This window comes from Somniosus microcephalus, chromosome 12 (genome assembly GCF_052327205.1).
Source record: "Somniosus microcephalus isolate GS21.2 chromosome 12, FLI_Smic_1.0, whole genome shotgun sequence".
Classification (NCBI taxonomy): domain Eukaryota; kingdom Metazoa; phylum Chordata; class Chondrichthyes; order Squaliformes; family Somniosidae; genus Somniosus; species Somniosus microcephalus.
The window spans coordinates 43011152-43032452 of record NC_140998.1 but is presented as its reverse complement, the minus strand read 5'-3'; positions in this window follow the sequence as shown (position 1 = coordinate 43032452).

The window sequence follows — 21301 nt, the reverse complement described above, 5'->3', positions numbered from 1 at the left end:
TTTCAATGGACAATGGACAGCCTAGTCAAACAGGAGAACTTAACGGACACTTTTCCATATCTGGATAATATCACCATTGCTGGTCATGACCAGAAGGAGCATGATGCCAACCTCCAGAAATTTCTTGACGTTCTCCGTCGTCACAGCTTAACCTTAAATGAGTCCAAATTTGTGAAATCAGTACCATCGGTCAACATCCTTGGCTACTAGGTGGGCAATGGTGTTATCAAACGGGATCCGGAGCGACTTTGTCCGCTTCAGGAGCTCCCTCCTCCTACGAATCTCGGCTCTCTTTGTCGGGCACTTGGCATGTTTGCCTATTATGCGAAGTGGATACCCCACTTCTCCAACAAGATCCAGCCCCTGCTTCACGCAAAGTCATTTCCGTTGGACGCGATGGCTATTTCAGCTTTCGACCTCCTCAAGCAACAACTGGAAAATGCCACACTTCGTTCCATCGATGAAAACCTCCCTTTCGTGGTCGAGTGCGATGCATCGGATGTGGCGATCTCGGCTACCTTGAATCAAGGTGGTCGACCCGTTGCATGTCTGTCCAGAACTTTGCAGGGTAGCGAGCTCCATTATCCTCCTGTCGAGAAGGAGGCTACGGCTATCATCAAAGCAGTACGTAAATGGAGTCATTTTCTCGCTCGTCGCCATTTCACGCTTATAACCGATCAGCGCTCCGTGGCCTTTATGCTGGATAACCGGAAATGCACTAAGGCCGAGAATAACAAGATACAGCTCTGGAGAATGGAATTGGCCGCCTTTGGCTACACCATACGTTATCGACCCGGCAAAGATAATGTGGCCCCGGATACCCTCACACGTGCATTCTGCTCTTCCATGTCAACTTCGACTCTTGCGGATATTCATACTGACTTATACCATCCTGGCGTTACCCATATGTTACACTTTGTGCGATCTAAAAATCTCCCATTTTCTATGGAAGACGTGAAAAGAACATGCTCCACTTGTAGAATTTGCATGGAATTAAAACTGCAATTTTTCCATCCGTCGGATGGCTCGCTCATACATGCTATACAGCCTATGCAATGACTCAGCATTGACCTTAAAGGGCTACTGTCTTCTTCAATGCGAAACACTTACTTGCTTACTATAGTGGACGAATATTCACACTTTCCCTTTGCTTTCCCCTGTCCCAATATGCTTACTTCCACAGTGATCAAATGCCTCAATCAGGTCTTTTCCCTTTGCAGTCTGGCCAATTTCATCCACTCTGATCGGGATCCCTCCTTCATGTCAAGCGAACTCAAAAGTTATCTTTCCCAACGTGGAATCGCCACAAGTAAAACAACACCATATCATCCTATTGGAAATGGGCAGGTTGAGAGATACAATGCTATCATTTGGAATGCTGTTCGTCTTGCACTGAGGTCACACAACCTATCAAACCAGCAGTGGGAAACTATACTCCCTGACCCGTTGCATTCCATCAGGTCTCTCCTTTCTACATCCACCAATATTACTCCTCACGAACGATTTTTCGGGTTCCAGCGTCGCTCCACTCATGGGACGTCCCTACCATCATGGTTGGCAGCTCCTGGCCCCATGCTGCTCTGAAGATTCGTCCGATCCTCCAAGAGTGATCCCCTCGTTGACGAAGTGGAACTAATGGATGTCAATCCTACATACGTGTACGTGCAGTAGCCTGATGGCCGGGAATCCACAGTTTCGCTTTGGGATCTGGCTCCCTGCCCAACCGGTCCCACAGACCCAATCGATAGAGGGATCCATATTAACAACGCCGATACTCTGCACTCCTCCGAGGATGACGCCCTAGCCGGGACGTCAAGGGATCTGCCAGCCACTCCATCGGATCAGCCCGGGGAACAGAGCGCTCCCCGCGGGATGACCACCCGAAGCCAGGACGCCGGTCAATCACCGACTACTGAGCAGGATGAAGCCAGCTTTGCACCTGTGGGGACCTGCACCCGGAGTCACGATCTCCCCAATCCCCCTCAGGTCGATCAAGGCGACATGGGCTCTGCCAGCCTGCCGGTATGAACCAAGCAACCCAGGGACCAAGACACGATCCGAGGAGACGTGTCTTCCAGCCACAAGCGGAGATCCAAACGACTGCGGCTATTCGTAGTCCGATTAATCCGATAGAAGGAAGTTGCCAGACTACCAATCCTTCAGGCGGGAAGAATGACATGTATCGGTCATTCATGAAAGAAAGGCTTGTGAAGTGATGCTGAGCGGCCTGCGGGTGGCGCTGTCCAGGGAGAGTATAAATACTCGGGCACAGGCCCAGCTTGCGCAGGGACATTCTTAACAGGAACTAGTGAAGGACACAACTAGACCTCCATGTTGTAAAACAGTAGATTAAAGCTTTGTTTAACGCTTAGACCAAGTGCCTAGTAGTTTTCTTACGTCATAGAGTTCAAAAGCAAAGAAGCTGATGAACCTTTATAAAACATTGGTTTGGCCTCAACTGGAGTGTTGTGTCCAGTTCTGGGCACTGCACTTTAGGAAGGATGGGAAGACCTTGGAGAGGATTGACAAGAATGGTTCCAGGGATGAGGGACTTTAGTTATGTCGATAGACTGGAGAAGCTGTGGTTGCTCTCCTTAGAGCAGAGAAGTTTGAGAGGAGATTTTATAGAGGTGTTCACAATCAAGAAGTGTCTAGACAGTGTAGATGGAGAGAAACTGTTCCCATTGGCGGAAGGGTTGATAACCAGGGGCCACAGATTTAAGGTGATTAGCAGAAGAACCAAAAGGTGACATGAGGAAAAACTTTTTATGTAGAGACTGGTTAGGATCTGGAATGCACTGCCTGAGAGTGTGGTGGAGGCAGATTCAATTGTGGCATTCAAAAGGGAGTTGGATAAGTACTTGAAGGAAAAAAAATTGCAGGGCTACAAGTAAAGGGCGGGGGAGTGGGACTAGCTGAAGTGCTCTTGCAAAGAGCCGGCACAGGTTCGACGGGCTGAATGGCCTCCTCCTGTGCTGTAACCATTCTATGATTCTATGGTCTGGGGAAGAAACAGAACGGCCTTTACTTCCTCTATGCTTTCGAATGATTCTTCTGATTTTGTTTCATTAACACACAATTAGACTTGGAAACTTAGGGGTTAGTGAAATATGGGAAACAATGCGGATCTGCTGTTTGTAAGTTAGCAGCTCAGCACACCTGAAGGATATAACTTTCGGTTCTATGGTTTCCCATCATGCAATATTATTTAACATTATTTAACAGAAAAGTTAAAAATAAATTCAAATGTACTACAATCCAGTAATACTGAAGTAGCTTTAATCTCAGGAAAATCATTATAAAGGAGATTAATTTCACTATAAACAGTAGGGGAAATCTTTCTCTACATCTATTCCCTAATTTTAAAGAAGTAGGAAGAGATTGAACTATATTAATATTTTGAAGTGGATAAAGAATAAGTATTTTTAATAAGTAAAATGTGAATCTTCCTTCTAATTAGTGTTACTCACATATGACATAGAACAGGTACTTTGCTCTTAAATGTTTCTTGAACAGTCTCCTTGCAGTCTGTGATATACAATCCATACAATACCAATCCTTCTTTCTGTCCTGAAAATGGTTGGCTTGATTCTTCCTTTTGGATTCTCCTATATTAGAACTATTTACGGAAAGTGCATATCTGCTTTGTACAATGCAGCTTTGAAAGTGCCGTGGTATTTTTAAATAGTTTTCCTTGACTCTGACAGAGTCTGTAGGAACCAATCTTCTACTATTGTGAACTGAATAAAACCATCAATTCTGTTACAAGCTGTAATCAGGAACTCACTTATGAGTTCAAGTATTTAAAAAAAAAAATGATGCTGTGTAAATCGAACAGCCTGTTTGAGAAATCGAGAGCTTCTTTCATAAAGTGGCTAGCTCGTCAGTATTTTTTGACTTGTCACATTCTGCATTTGCGTCAAGGTTATAGGCTACTTCCCGTCGGCCCTCTTATGTGGACATGAAAGATCCTATGATTCTTTTCAAAGAAGAAAAGGGGAATTCTACTGGGTATTCTGGCCAATATTTATCCCTCAATCAACATCACTAAAAAAAACACACTGGGGTAGAGTTTCCACTTTGGGTGCATTTGGCGCAAATTGTACCCAAATTTGCGTCCGTTTTGAAGTTTTTTCCCCACCCCGATATCGCTGAACGCAAAATCTGCCAGGAACCAGCGCAATCGGGCAGCGTTTTAAAAGTAATTTATTTATTTTTTTAGTTTGCTTTAAAAAATATTCCTTGATACATTTAAGAATAGTAACTCAGGGCAGTTTGATTAATACAGCTGAAAATGGGTTTATCACAAAAAATATACATTTTAAATCACAGTGTCAATCCACCAACTGTGAGCAACCCGATATTACATTACTGAAAATGACTTTTAGAAAAAATACAGAACTATTTCCTAGTTAGATTGGGGTAAAGTAGTCAGTTCCTTTGTAAATTGAAAGAAAATTACAGTCAAAACCTTTCAAAACGTACCTATTAATATGCTTGCCCAAAAGATCCAGCTTAATATTTGGAGCCTCCTCAAAGGCTTGCAAACGAGCGCAAATAGTTAGTTAGTTAGTTAGTTAGCTAGCTAGCTTTCTTTCTTTCTACATTTCACCATATATTTGTTTAAATATGGTAAGCAGCTCTACCGGGATCATCCTGGAGAAGCATGTATGCATTTCCAAAGAGGTTGAAGCTCTGGAAGAATCTCCAAGAAATGTCATGCAATGAATACATGAGATGGTGAGTGTTTTTAGCTGTGCTCAGCACACTGAAGATCATAGTCCTAAACTCTTTCACTTATGACTGTGCTTACCCTATACTCCCTAAAAGACATCGACACCCTATATTGCTTCTAGCCATATTTAAAATGGTTATTACCAAAGGAAAAGAGAGTTACGGGCAATGCAAATAACAAAGCCAGCTTTATTGGAACTTTATTTAAATAATACTTAGGTACAAGAAAGCTCAATTTAGAGAAAGCATCTTCCCTTGGGAAGATAACCGAGAATGGTGAATCACAGCGTGAGCAAAACACAACAGCACAATTACAAGGAAACATTACAAAGAAAGTGCAAATGGAGAAAATAGAGTAAATCGTATGCAGATAACAATGTGCCAGTAAACTATTTGTGATAACAAGCATATGGAGAGCAATTCATTTTGCTTTATTTTTTTTATGTCACCTTTTCCACGCATTAATTCAGTTTGCTGCTGTGTCTTTCATGTTTGCTGAGTAAGGTAATGAACCTATTAAAGTAACAGGAAGAATCGAATGGAAGAGTGACATTAGATGGACAGTTGCAGAAACTAGAAAATGAAAGTGAGATACTAAGATTTCATGGTGTCTGTGGCCAGACAGATTTACTAATTGATATCAGATAAGTTCTGAGGATCTTAAAGGTATGCCTGCTGTAAATTACACCAAAAAATGAATACCAAATCATAACATAAGAACATAAGAATTAGGAGCAGGAGTAGGCCATGTGGCCCCTCGAGCCTGCTCCACCATTCTATAAGATCATGGCTGATTTTCAACCTCAACTCCACTTTCCCGCCAATCTCTATATCCCTTGATTCCAAAAATCTATCGATCTCAGCCTATTCTAACAGAGTCGCAGTTTATATGGATGTTTTAGGCAGTTTGAGGCGAGCCCCTTTGCACTCGGAGCTGTTGTCAGCGGAGTTTAAAAAAAAATCCCATTGAAACCGAATTAAAACCAACAATATGCACTTGTATATATCTTGAATTATAGAGAGAGAATTCAGAAGAACCACAGGGGAGAGAGAGAGAAAGAGAAAAGGGGGAAAGAGAGAAAGAGAAAAAGAGAAGAAAAAAGCAACACAGGCACGAGAGAACAGGGGTTAGTAGCAGAGTTAGGAGAGGTGGCCAAAGGTGGTCTTGAGGTAGATTAAGAGGTGGCGAGAGGTAGAACGGAGGGGATTATGGGAGCGTGCGGAAGAGTGGGATGTCTGATGACTTGGGGCTCTATCACCGATGGGGAAGAGAGTGTGGACACATCGGCCTAGAAATTCAGTTAAGGCCCGCCAGCAGGCTAACGCCCAAAAATTAGCGCTGCGCGCGGAGCCAGTTGCGCCCGCCAGAAATTCACTTTTAGCGCCCCAAGTCGGAACCGGGCGCTGTTCCAGGGTGTGCCCGCCTCCGCTTGGGGCGCTGAAAGTGAATTTCAGTGCTCCAGCTGCCGCTGCGCCACCCGATGCGGTGCGGCAGGCTGGGGTACTGCAGGCCTCCTCCTTCTCTTAAGGAGGAGTTGCCTGCAGCCGTGAGATCGCCGCTGGATTCTGCCGGCAAATGAGGCCGGCACCACGGAGAAGTGCCGGGCTCGCGGGAATCAGCCACCAATGCCGCGGGGGGGGGTGGTGTAGGAGGCCGGGGAGGGAGGTGCGGGCAGGCGGCCGCCGAAAAAGCGGCCGACCGCACCTCCACCTTAAAGCGCCCCAGTAGCGCAGCAGTACGGCCCCGTTTTTCAAACGCTGTTTGCGGCCGCTGCAGAAGAGGCGGCCGCAACTAAATATGGGGTTTGGGCCGGAAGCGGGGCGGTACCGGGGCACTGCGCACACCGATGACGTCATCGGTGTCGGCGCAGCGCTACCGGCTACCGCCGCCATTACAGCAGCGCTGAATATCAGCGCACCCTCTTACACTGGCGCAGAAACCCTCTTTGGGCGAAAAGTGGGCGCAAAGCCTACTGAATTTCTAGGCCATCAAATCCCACGGCAGGTTAGGGGAAAGCAGTCGACCAGGTAAATAATATAAACAAAGTGCAACATACACACAGAAATGTGAAAAAGTGGATTTATAAAATAAATGCTATTGGGAACAAAGTAAGCAAAAGGAGAAACATGAAGTCAGCATTAGTGCAACAAGTGGGAGCGGCCTGAAGGTGATTTTCTGGTTACATTCTAACCTGAAACAATCTCACACACAACAAAGCATTACGTTGCGTGGGAGCTGCACCCGATACACCGATACACAAATCATTTAATAAAGCTGAAGAGAGGAAAATTCAGTTTGTTAGTGCCTCCCATTAACGCCTTCAGGGAAGGCGCTAACGACTTAGCGCCCATGCGCAGCGATTTTAGCGCCGCCCGCGAAATTCAACTGGCGGTTTGCGGTGGCGCTGAACACTACCACCATGATCTCCTGCACCCGGAGATCGTGACGTCATCCAAGCGTGCAGCGTGCTGGTAGCACCCCGGACTGGAAAGTGATTCTCGCCCCTGCTTCAGTGCCTGCTGCTAGGAACGACAGGTGGAGGGGGACGGTTTGCAGTCGGCTGGGAGCTGGGGAAGCACTATTTAAAGGTGTGCGCTTCCTGTTTTTTTCCACAGCTACAACCAGAGCCTCCAATGCCTGGTCAATGAACCGGCGAGCTCTCTCCCTGGGCCTCTGAGCAGCCATGATAATCCTGGTTGATGAATTGCACCTCCTTGCAGGCCCAGGTCAAAAGCAGCAATGATCAGGGTGAGGCTGTGCCGCATGATTGAACCTCCCCTTTAAGAACTGGTAGGTGCCAGTCTGTCTGAGTACTAGGTAATTGACAGCGCCTGAGCAGCGCTCTGAGGTAGCGCTCCCTTCTCCAACGTTAGCGCCCTAAGAGAAGTGTGTGGCACTTGATTTAGTGCTCCAATCACCTCCGGGGTGCTGGAGACAAATTTCGCAGTCGCCGGCGCTAATTTGCGCCGGGCGCTGAAGTTTGCGGCCAGCCGATGTTAGCGCCCCAAAATGGTCTATTTGTACAATGTGCACTTTTACTTAACTATCAGTTAGCTGTGTTTTTGGGTGTTACTTATATTTGTACTAATCGACAGAAGTAACAATTTATTAGAACATTACGGCTTCAATCCATTCACACTCTCACAGGGACATAATTATATGCTGGATAAAAAAATAATTTTTTCTTACTAAAATTATATTAGATTCCAATTCAGCTAGCTACATTATTTTCTTATACCTTGTATTCTAAACTTTTATTTTGCATTATTTCTCATAAAAAAACACTGTTTTAATGAAAACACGTTTGGCAAATTCTTTGATGTTGAAGTAAACCGGATTGCAAAATGTCGTTTGTGCGTGACTCCGTCAAAACAATCTGGTAAATAGTCCCGCCGGCTTTTTCTCCCGCAAATAATTAGAGATGCACCAAACACTTTTTATGAAGGCACTTTAATGACTGAGACAGTGTACCCAGTAAGAAGGCCCTGAGAAGTTACATTGAGCAAGCTAGATATAATGGGCCAGGAATTTGGGTCCCCATGGGTCAGTACGCGTTGGGTACTCACGCGTAGGCCCAACAGAAGTGCCGGCTTCGTGCATGCACTGCGCATGCGCGGGAAACCGGAACTTCCGTTCCCTTAAAGGAAGGGGTTCACAGGTCGAACGCGTGCGCCGGAGAGGCAGCGCGTACACCTGGAACTTTCGTTTTTTTTGCAGGTTTCTCCGGGAGGGTAAGTCTCCAGAAGCTACACTTTTAAAAAGCAGTCACAAGGCCTGCTTTTAACAAGGTAAGTGGTGAATTAAGTAAAATTAAAACATTTTTTCCACAGGTTTATTATTATTAAATACTTTAAAGAAAGGTAAGTTTATATTTAGCCCCGTTAGAAACTGTAATTAATTTTTTCAAAAGTTAAAATTATTGTTTAAAATAGTTATTTCATGTAATTTACAGTTATTTTAAAAATGTGATTTAAAAAAAATTTATTTGAAGTTTTAGTTATGTTTTGGGGCTGAATTGTATTCATAGATTTGACAGGTGTTCCTGTCAAATCTATGAATAGAGATTCCCTGCTACGATTGGCTCTCCATGGCCCACATGATCCCAGGGGACGCTTCGAACTAACTGCGCCCCTGCGAAACGCAAGCACTGTGCGCCGGCAGTTGGAGCAGGCCCAGGATCGGAATCCCACGTGGGCCCACAACACAACAGCTGGCATGCTAGGTAAGTGCAGGTCGGAGGCTTGCACCTGCGGGAAGCCTCTGACCTGAATTTCTGGGGCAATTACTTCACTTTCACTATACTCCACAGCAACTGCTGTGCATTATTTATTTCAGTGAAGTCTACAACAGAAAAAGTCACCTTTTGTGTAACCTGGATCCGGATATGAGGCGGTGTATGAACTCCTCTGAAATTCCTCTCGATCCATTTATTTAAAATAGATTCATAGTTACTTGAAGCGGTTCAATACCTCCACTAAATTAGAGAAGGAAAGATTTACAGATTAACACACTGGGTGCAAATTTACACTGGCGGAACCTGGGTGGGGGATGGAAATACAGATTGCCCTTCTCCCTGCCACATAAGGCAGGCACCTCAGAAATGCCACAAATGGTACTGGCAGCTGCCACAAATGTTATGATGCTTCTGACCACCCTGCAAAATAGGCTGAGATCAGAGGCGCTGCTAATGGTGGGCACGTGTCATTGAAGGCATTCAGGAAATTTGATTGGATAATTCCCTGATTTTCCCACTTGTCAGGTAAAGCTTAATTTCAAAATGATAAATCGCTATGCATTTTTCCTTATGGTAACCCCTTTCCTGAAGAATAACAAAGATATCCACCCAATTAGCCCAAATAAAAACATTAGTACTGCAAGTGTTAATGATTATTAATTTTTTTGCTGAAGATAATGTGCTGCTTAAATAATATCGCAAACATAATTAAAGTTTTAATGGTCCTTCCGACGATTTCAATTTAAAATTTACTGTTTAAGCTCCAGTTTAATGGGCTTGTTGCCCACAGTGTGTGACACCAGATTCCTTTGAAACTGTTGTAAAGCAGAGGCATTATCTGTCTGGAGCCTCCGGTATGCCCACATCAATTAAAAGAGAGACAGGTTTGAGCTGAAATGTATTTACAAATAGATGCTGAAGTCTCATCCCTTGGGGATGAGTAAGACGCTTTCACACCAAGGTACAATTGATTTAATATTTAGCTTTACTCTCTTTACTTTTTTTTAAAATGAGAACTTTTCCCACACCAGCTGCATGAGTATGTATGCACATTGGGGGAAAAATTCGGTATCGACCATTTTTGGGCACTAACATCACCCGGACGCAAACTTTAGCGCCCAGCGCTAATTAGCGCCGGTGACTGCAAAATTCAGTTTTAGTGCCTGAAGAGGGAAGGGGAGCACTAAATCAAGCGCTACACACTTCTCTTAGGGCGCTAATGTCGGGGAGCGGGGCGTGGGGCGCTACCTCAGAGCACTATTCAAGGTCAGGCACTGTCAATTACAAGTACTCAGACAGAATGGCGCCTTCCAGTTTTTAAAGGGGAGGTTCAATCATGCTGCACAGCCTCACTCTGATCATTGCTGCTTGTGACCTTGGCCTGAAAGGAGCTGCGATCCATCAACCACAAATCTCATGGCTGATCAGAGGCCCAGGGAGAGAGCTCGCCGGTTTAGCGACCAGGCTTTGGAGGCTCTGGTAGCAGCCGTGGAACGCCAACGGGCAGTGTTGTTCCCAGATCCTGGCAGGGGGCCATTGCCGCAGGAGTTCAGGAGGTTGTGGAGGGAGATGGCCTAGTATGTCTCGGCCAGAAGTGTGGTCCACAGGACTCCCACTCAGTGCCGCAAGAAGTTCAATGACCTCACTTGGGTGGTCAGGGTAAGTACATGCTTCAAAAACCTCCACATGCCACCATCTCAACCTCACACTGTGCATAGATGGTATAAACCACCAAATCCCCAACTCACACCCACCAACTATGCCCACCTACTAGAAGTCACATCCACATCTCACGCCTTGCAAACATTAACAGCTATTCAACTACAGTAGGCACATCTGTCAAACGCATGACTGCACACTCACTCTCACGCTGTTCTTTTTCTTGCAGGCCAAGCTTGCTCATAACAGGAGGGAGCAGCAATGCACGGAAGGAGGTCAGGTGGAGCTGCGCCCCTTACCCAACTGGAGGAGCGAGTGCACAGCATCATCGCAGCCCAGGTCGTGGGCGCTGTGGCAGTCGGAGAGGTCGACCCCTTGGGGACAACAGCGGTATGTTCATCACCACTCACTCTTCTCTCATACCTCTTCCCCCACACACCACAAGCCCTTCCCACTTTCCATCTAAGTATACTGTCTCCATTCCTTGTTCCCTACCTGCCCCCCTCCCCTGACGTTAAACCCACTTTTGTGCCTTAATGCTTTCAGATAATCAGCCACCATCTGACCAGCCTGTCCCTCTGCCTCCCAGTGGCAGCAACACAGGAGAGAAGGAGGATCACCAAGCTGGAGCCTCCCTGCCTGTGTCTCCCAAGGGTGAGGCATCTGATAATGGGGACACGCGGAAGCTGGAGGGGAGCAGAGGAAATTACTCTGATGTGGGTGAAACTCCGGGACCCAGCGGGCTGCAGCAATGCCACGGGGAAAGGGAAGCTCGGGGGCACATCTCCCTGGGGGGTGAGTGTGCGCACGAGTTCTGCTGCACAGGACTCCGATGAGGACCTCGATGTGGAGGCAGTGACCACACAGGCGATGAGAATGCACACCGAGCTCATGGGTGCAATGGCAGGCAAGGGCATGGATGCACTGGCTAGGAGCGTGGAGGAGTCCACCTCCAACATTGCTCTCATCTCTGTGCAAACCATCGAGCCCATCCTTGGCAGTTTACAGAGGATGGTTGACTTGCAGAGAGACCGCGGGGACCCAGACCTCATGCTGCATGTCATGAGTGAGGTGGCAGCAGCTATTGCAGCACAGGCCGAGGCAACGCAACGGCTTAGTGCTGTAATGGAGTCAGTGGTTGCTGGCATCCAATGTCAGACTGCTCTCATGCAGTCTCAGATTGATGTCACGCAAGTGCTGACTGCTGCCATCCTTGCTGTGTCGCCCACAGTCCACTGGGGACCTCACAGTGTCGCAGAAGGCCAGCAATCTGTGCTCGAGCAGATTGCTCCGGATGCTGAAGTTCTGCCCCGGGGGAGTGGCAGTGTGTCGGTCAAGCAGAAAGCTGCTGTCCTCTCTCAGGATGACAGCATTCCTGCTCCCACCACTGCCACTCCGCCATTGCAATTGCCGCAGCCTGTAACCCAGCCAGCCCAGACTGCTGCCACCCATGCTGAGTTGGTGCAGTCTGCAGCCGGGCCTTCCAGGCCCAGAGCTGGTAGAGGGTGTCCTGCAAGGCCATCTGCAGTCTCTGGCTCTCAGACTCAGCAGCCTTCCACCAGCCTTGCTGCAGCCACTGGGGCCACATTACAGAGGAGCAGTAGTGTTGGGAGGGGGGAATTGCAAAGTGGAAGGAGATCATTGAGGAAGGCCCAGTAAATAAAATGTTAATAGCAAATGGAGGGAGTGTGTGTACAAAAGTTGATGTGTTTGTTAATATATTGTTCAGTTTAGTAAGAAATTTCATTTGCTAAGAACCAATTGCGTTTGTTCATAAATTGTTGTGTTTGTTTATTATTGGTTGTGTTTGATAAGAAAGAGTTGTGCAGGATAATAAATGTTTATTTCGACATAGCACATTTTGTGATGTTTCTCAGTTGACCTTTGCCCAGTGATAGGGGCTGCGAGCTGGCTGTAATGATGTGGTTGTTCTGTGCCAATGCCATGTGCTCTCTCATTTATTGGAAGCGCTGTGTAATGAGGCAATCACGATCGGCCCTTGCAGAAGCAACATTGAGTGGCTGCCTCCTACATTGCTGCTGCTCCTCCTCCTCTTCATCCTCCTCCTGTGGAGAGGGTTGGTGATGGTTGACCCACTGCCAGGGTCCACAGGGCCATCGCTGGGAGGGGTGAGTTGGACAGGGAGGAGATTGGCAAGATTAGCCCCCAGCGGGCGCGCTGGGTGGGAAGGATGGCAAGAGATTGGGATGGGACAGTTGGGGTTGCTGCTTGTGAGGAGGCAGCAATGAGAGCCTCAATGGGCCTGTCGGAGGATGCCAAGAGAGGCACAGAGAGAGGCTGTAGGCTTATCGAAGAGGGAGTCAAGCCTGGGATGGCAGCAGGAGAGTAGGAAGGTGGAAGAGTAATGAAGGATTGGAGTAGGGATTTGGGAGTGCAGAGTATCTGAGAGAGGAGAGATGAAAGGAGGCATGACGACAGGCAAGAACAGTCAGGGAGGGATAAAGAGAAAAGGAAAAGGGGGGAGAACAATGATGTAGCATAGTGGTGATATAATGACCATTTACAATGTGATAATGTTATTACTGCTGTGTGTTTGTAAACAAGCAAAGGTAAAAGGTTTGCCCTCATTTTCTTGAAGACAGTGACCCTAAAATTCCTGGGCATGGAAGGGCAGTACTGACGCCAGGCAGGAAGGCTGGAATTTAGTCCGGGATCCTGGGTGTCCGCCCCTTTCTTACCAGTAGCAAGAATTCCAACAGGAGTGGGGCACATGCTTCTTGTGCCCTATCCCTCGCCACCCCTGCCTTCTGTCCAGATGCCATTAAACAAGTGGCAGTGATGGGCTAAAGTCCCCTGCCAGAATGATGTCCTCCACCAGAACTCCCATCAGGGTCCATTTTTGCTGCGGCCAAGATAAAGTACATCTGCATCATGCAGGGGATCTTATTATATAAACATGGACATGGCAACTTTATGCTAGTTTCCTAGCGATGAACTGTAATGATATCAGCAAATAGTGATGGTATTTGCCTGTTTGATTATGATGCCTTACCAGCATGTTTGCCTGATTGATTGCTTGTGCCTGACCAGCAGAGGGCATGTGAGAGACAAGCAGTTTAGTTTTGGTTTCGCTTTAGATGGATCTGTAAGATGGTGTCTCCTGTAAATGCTGTTAACTGAGTTGAAAATAGCTTTAGATAAAAAGTCATTCTCTTTCATGAATGTGTCGTCATTGAACCCACACACAAGAAATCAATACATGGTGTCAGAAGTGATTGAAAGAGATGAAGAGGAAAAATCTGATGTTAAATCAGCTCTCCACAAATTAGCAAGCCAAAAGAGAACATCGTTACTTACCATTGGAGAATAGCTAACAAAGTGGAAAAATGGAAGGTTTACACCCACTGGCGAAGCTTCAGTTGATAGGTAATGTGGCTGAAAGTTGGAGGAGGTTCAAACAACGTGTGGGGTTGTATTTAGCGGCAATCGGAGCTGACGAGAAAAGTGATAAAAAGAAATCGTCAGTGTTCTTACATGTCGTGGGTGATGAAGCGCTGGAGGTGTATAATAACTTCACATTCACTGCTGATGGAGACAAAATGAAGCTGGGTAAAATAATGGAACAGTTTGAGGCCTACTGCATACCTAAACGTAACGTGACGTTTGAGAGGCACAGATTTTTCACATGTGTACAGAAAACGGGTGAGACTATTGATCAGTATGTGACTGAACTGAGAAACCGAAGCAAAACATGTGAATTTGGGGGACTGACAGACTCGCTGATAAAAGATAGACTGGTGTGTGGTATTCCAGATAATGGTCTAAGGGAAAGACTGCTAAGAGAGCAAGATCTAGACCTGGGAAAAGCCATAGCACTGTGTAGGGCTACAGAGACTGTGAAGTCGCAGGCAAAAGAGCTGTTCAGTGACAGTAGCTGCAACGTGGATGCAGTGAGAAAGAACGGACACAAACCGTTTAATAAAAAGAGCGCCAATGTGAAAAAAGAGGCGTGGCCAGCGAACGAAAATGAAAGGGACAATCGAAAGTCATGTAGTCGATGCGGTACACAGCATCCACCAAGAAAGTGTCCGGCATATGGTAAAACATGCAATAGTTGCAACAAAAACAACCATTATGCCCGTTGCTGCAAGAACCAAGCGCAACAAAGCAAGGTCCATGCAGTAGATGAAAGCGAGATAGAGGAGTTCAATGTAGATGTTGTGTCTGAAAACAAAGAAGAAAAAAGAGACTGGATGTTGACACTAAAAGTGAATGACATACACATTCCATTTAAATTGGACACTGGAGCACAAGTTAATGTGATATCAGAGACTGATTTTAAGAAAATTAGACCCAGACCAAAGATACATGGAATAAAAGTGAAAGTGACAGGATACTCAGGTACTGATATACCAGTGAAAGGAAGATGCATTGTCAAAGTAACACACAAGGACAGAGAGCACACGCTAGCATTAATCATGGTGCCAAAGGATGTGCAAGCCATACTAGGGTTAAAAGCCTGTGAGAGACTGAACCTGGTAAAGAGAGTCCTCGTTGTGGAAAGCGAAGGAGAGACAGTCTATGATGAACTCATGAAAGTGTACAACGACCTATTTCAGGGTCTAGGCTGCCTTCCAGGAGAACACACGATCAGAGTAGATAAAAGTATGCCAACGGTCATACATCCATGCAGAAAAGTTCCGTTTGCTCTTCAAAAGCAACTGAAGGCAGAGTTGGACAGGATGGAAAGCCTGAACGTGATTCAGAAGATAGATGAGCCAACTGAGTGGGTGAGTTCCCTCGTCGTTGTGGACAAAAAGAATGGAAAGCTCAGAATTTGCCTGGATCCAAGAGATCTAAACAGAGCAATAAAGAGAGAGCACTTCAAGCTTCCTACATGTGAGGAAATCATGTCACAGTTTGCAAATGCAAAGTATTTCAGCAAGTTAGATGCATCATCAGGATTTTGGCAGATGAAACTGGACGAAGCAAGTTCAAGACTGTGCACGTTCAACAGTCCATTTGGCAGATACAGATTCCTAAGGTTACCATTTGACATAGCCTCAGCTCCTGAAGTGTATCACAAAACTATCCATATGATCTGTGAGCACCTGGAGGGAGTTGATACATCAATGGATGACATCATAGTATGGGGAACCACGAGAACTGAGCATGACGAGAGACTGAAAAAAGTGCTGGAAGCAACAAGGAAAACAAACCTGAAGCTGAATAGAGAGAAATGCCAGCTCGGGGTGACAGAACTGACATTCGTGGGAGATATCCTCAGCGGTGAGGGCATCAGACCAGATCCCAGAAAGGTGTCCGCCATTGAGAATATGCCAAAGCCACAATGCAAAAAGGACATGCAGAGGCTTAATGGAATGATCAACTACATGGGTAAATTCATATCCAACCTCTCAGAAAAGATGGCGCCACTGAGAAGACTAACTGAAAAGAACATAGAATGGGAATGGAATCATGAGCATGAGAAGTCATGGAGCGATCTAAAGAAACTGCTCACAGAGGAACCAGTTCTGAGGTTTTATGACCCAGCGAGACCCATCAAGATATCATCAGATGCATCACAGAGTGGGCTCGGTGCCGTTCTTCTGCAAAAATATGACTACTGGCAACCTATTGCATATGCATTGCGCTCAATGACAGACGCGGAGACGCGATATGCTCAAATAGAAAAGGAGCTGCTCAGCATCACATACGCCTGCAAAAGATTTCACCAGTTTGTGGCAGGACAAGCAATCAGTGTAGAGACTGACCATAAGCCCTTGATTGCATTGTTCCAAAAGCCACTAAATAGCTGTCCGCTTAGAATACAAAGAATGATGATCAGGCTGCAACGCTATACACTGAATGTTGCGTACACACCGGGTAAGCTGATGTATACAGCAGACACGTTGTCCAGAGCTGTTGACCCAAGTGAGCCCGCAAACACCAAAATGGATGAAAAAGTGAACGCCTACGTGAACATGATCACAAGTGCACTGCCCATAGCAGATGCAAAAATGGAGCTCATAAAGACTGAGACAAACAAAGATGAAACAATGAGACGACTGAGGAAAAGCATCTTGGATGGATGGCCCAACATGAAGCAAGACTGCTCACCTGACATGGCAGAGTACTGGAACTGCAGGGCAGAACTATCAGTGGTCGAAGACATCATCTACAAAGGAAGTAAAATAGTTATCCCAAAGAGTCTGAGAAAAGAGATGCTAAAAATGATCCATGGAGGACATCTGGGAATCGAAAAGTGTAAGAAAAGAGCAGGAGAGGTGATGTACTGGCAACAAATCAACCAAGATGTGACAAATGAGGTGTCAAACTGCACAATATGCCTGAAATGTCGAGCAAGCAATCCGGTAGAACCACTAAAGCCACACCCAGCGCCAGACAGACCTTACCAGAAGGTAGGCGCTGACCGATTCGTATGTCAAGGGAAGGACTATCTTGTAGTCACAGACTATTACTCCCTGTATCCAGAGGTTTGTAGACTGAACACCACCACTGCAGATGCTGTGATAACATGTATGAAATCCATATTCTCCAGACATGGCGTGGCAAGCGAGGTCTTCACAGACAACGGACCTCAGTTTTACAATGCAAATTTCCGACACTTTGCCAAAGAGTGGGACTTTGTCCACACAACGTCAAGTCCTCACTTTCCACAGTCCAATGGACTAGTGGAAAAATCGGTCCAGGCAGTGAAAAGACTGATGTACAAGGCAAAAGACAGTGGAACTGACTTCTACCAAAGCATGCTTGTATACCGCACAACGCCGCTCGAGTGTGGTATGTCACCAGCCCAACTCCTTATGTGACGTCGGCTAAGGTCAAACCTACCCATCCCGGAGAACCTCCTGAAAACAAAAGAGGGGGAGAAAGTGAGGAAGTTCAAAGAACAACAGAAAGAAAAGCAGAAGTACTACTATGACAGAAGAACACAAAACCTACCTGAACTCCACACTGGTGACCAAGTAAGGTTCAAAGACAAAACAAACACATGGACTCAGAAGGGAACTGTCCTGAGTGAAGTTCAACCAAGATCATACACCATTCAGACAGATGTGGGTGCTGTTCTGAGAAGAAATCATCGAGATCTTCTCATGGGACCAGCCACAGCAGGTCAAAAGACTGATACTGTTGAACAACCTGATCACACAGCAGGTCAAAAGACTGATACTGTTGAACAACCTGATCACACAGCTGAGAAAACATCATCAGAGGCAACAACTCAGATTCAAGGACAATCCATCAGAAAATCCTCAAGACACGTGAAGCCTCCTGAGAGACTCATTGAGCAAATTTAAGGACTATTGTTATAGAAGGAAATAATGTTATCTTATTCTTTCTTCAAGTTCTAGTGTATTTACATATTTCATGTGAACACACAAAGCAAGATTAAAAAACCTTGATCATGATAATGATAATGTAAGTTCATTAAGTGTTACAGTTAAAATGCAGATTAATACAAAGAAAACATGTTGTTAGTTAAAAGTAAAATACTTTTGTTTTAAGAAAGGGAGATGTAATGATATCAGCAAATAGTGATGGTATTTGCCTGTTTGATTATGATGCCTTACCAGCATGTTTGCCTGATTGATTGCTTGTGCCTGACCAGCAAAGGGCATGTGAGAGACAAGCAGGTTAGTTTTGGTTTCGCTTTAGATGGATCTGTAAGATGGTGTCTCCTGTAAATGCTGTTAACTGAGTTGAACATAGCTTTAGATAAAAAGTCATTCTCTTTCATGAATGTGTCGTCATTGAACCCACACACAAGAAATCAATACATGAACCACTGTTACAAAAGTGGCTCCAGAGAAATTGCCTGCATTTTCTTTCAAATTGAAACGGCCAACCTCCTGATGGAGTGGCAAGGTGCTGTTCTGATGTTCCTGGACCACCATGGGGCCGATCCCCAGGGAAGGAAAAAGAAAAAAGACGTGCATTTATGTAGCACCTTTCACGACCTCAGGATGTCCCAAAGTGCTTTGCAGCCAATTAAGTCTTTTTGAAGTGTAGTCACTGTTGTAATGTAGGAAACGTAGCAGCCAATTTGCGCACAGCAAGGTCCCACAAGCAACAACGTGATAATGGGCAGATAATCTGTTTTAGTGATGATGGTTGATGGATAATTATTGGCCATGTCACCAGAGAGAACTCCGCTGCTCTTCTTCAAAATAGTGTATGGGATCTTTTACATTCATCTAAGAGGGCAGACTGGGCCTCAGTTTAATTTCTCATCCGAAAGACAGTACATCCAATAGTGCACCACTCCCTCAGAATTGCAATGGACTTTCAGCCTAGGTTTGGTATCCAAGTATCAACATGGGATCCGAACCCACAACCTTCTGCCTCAGAGGTGAGAGTGCTACCACTGAGTCACAGCTGATGCCACAGGTAACATTGGCACCACAGGGAACACTGTACATGGCACGGGCACATGACCCATTTATGTAAATGAGCCTGCCCCTGGGATCAGCGAAGAGCCATACTTCTGGTGGCAGAGTGGAGCTCCAGGAAGTTCAGGGTACGAACATGTTCACATGAAAGAATAATCTTGACGTTCAGGTGCAACTGCAAACTGCTTGACCTGACATTCAATATCCCTGCATTGCAAGCTTTTGTAGAAGTAGAACACCAGGTAATGGAGTACATTGCACACATTATATACAGAATAAACCATGTCTGGGAGGACTGGATAACTTCCTCAAACACAAGGGCAATCATGGGAACCTGCTATCTGATGCTGTCAGCTCACCCACTGATGTATTATGTGTTATAAACAAACCCCTGACAATGTGCTATCTTACATGGAATTGAGCTTTGCCAGTCATTTGATCAATATTGTGCATTTGCTTATGTTATAAGGACTGTTAATTTGCAGACATCACTTCAGAAGGATATAAGGTAGCTCTGCTGAAAATGGCCAATAATGAATATTATTACATACAATGAAAACAGCAAATGTTCGGACCACCTTAGCTCAGTGGTAGCTCTCTCAACTTTAAGACTGAAGATCATGGGTTCATAGTCCCACTCCAGAGACATCAGCACATAATATAGGCTGATGCTTCAGTGCAGTACTGAGGAAAGCTACACTTTTGGATAAAGTGTTAAACCAAGGCCCAGTCTGCGCTCTTGGTTGGAAGATCCCATGGCACTATATGAACAAGAGCAGGGGAGTTCGCCTGGTGTCGTGGCCAATATATGTCCCTCAACCACCACTGAAAAAGATCCTATGGCCATTTATCTCACTCCTGTTTGTGGGACCTTGCTGTGCACAAATTGGCTGCCAAATTTCTGACATTATAACAGTGACTACAATTAAAAACTTCATTGGCTGTAAAGCACTTTGGGATATTCTAAGGATGTGAAAGGTGCCAGATAAATGCAAATTATTTTAGTTAAAGAAATAAAATGGCTGAAATTCAGAGTACACCTGAAAGAAAAAGATTAGGTTATTGTTTTGTGTGGTAACTTTAATCAGTTCAGAGCATTAAAGGCCTGAAAGTGAGAGTGTCTGCTCCTGGTGTGGAGTGTTGCTCGACTGGAGTACAGTTTGGAGTTCAGTGGTCGGCACACGTAATTCATGGCATTCCCAATTTTTTTTTAAATATTCGTTCATGGGATGTGGCGTCACTGGCAAGGCCAGCATTTATTGCTTATCCCTAGTTGCACTTGAGAAGGTGGTGGTGAGCCACCTTCTTGAACCACTGCAGTCCGTGTGGTGAAGGTACTCCCACAGTGCTGTTAGGGAGGGAGATCCAGTATTTGACCCAGCAACTATGAATGAACGGTGATATACTTCCAAGTCAGGATGGTGTGTGACTTGGAGGGGAACTTGGAGGTGGTGGTGTTCCCATGCTCCTGCTGCCCTTGTCCTTCTAGGTGGAAGAGGTCGTGGGTTTGTGAGGTGCTGCCGAAGAAGCCTTGGCAAGTTGCTGCAGTGCATCTTGTAGATGGTACACATTGCAGCCATGGTACTGCCGGTGGTGGAGGGAGTGAATATTTAAGGTGGTGGATGGGGTGCCAATTGTAGGGTGTTTTTGCATGCCCCGTGTTTCTATGACTCTCCCTTGAGTCGACCCGTGCATTAAAAACTCCCCGGTTTGGGTTGTTTCCCTTGGACGGCAGGAGCTTTTGCCAATAGCCCCTGCCCAGCCCGTCGATTAGCGGGTAATCCCACACAGAGAGAGAGACCAAGGCCAGATAGGTCTTCTCCGATGCCCGGTGTGCAGCGTCCCCAGCGGGATTACTGTGTAACCCGGCCGTGACCGGATGCCACCCAGTTGGTCTTCCGAATTATACCGCGAACCACAAGCCCCACAACCCCCAAGTTCGGACCCAAGGAGTTATTATGGATAGATTATATATGATTCAGACAAAACAAAACAGTTCAGGTTGGCCAAAGATCCTTTTATTACACTCACAAAAAAACGACAATCCCTACTCCTCTTGCTTATGGCAGAATGAGTTGGTGACCATGGACACTAGCTTATAACTTTAGACTAAAATAACCACCCTGTTGGTTACGCTGAACCAACCCCTTCCCAGAATCTAAGCCTAGATAATGGAAAAACCCTTCGAACTAAACCCTTCTCCCGGTTTGGTCAGAACCCACACTTTGAAGCCTCCTCACACACACACACACACGTGTTTGCCTGCATCTTGGACACTCACAGTTCCTCAGCAGCCAA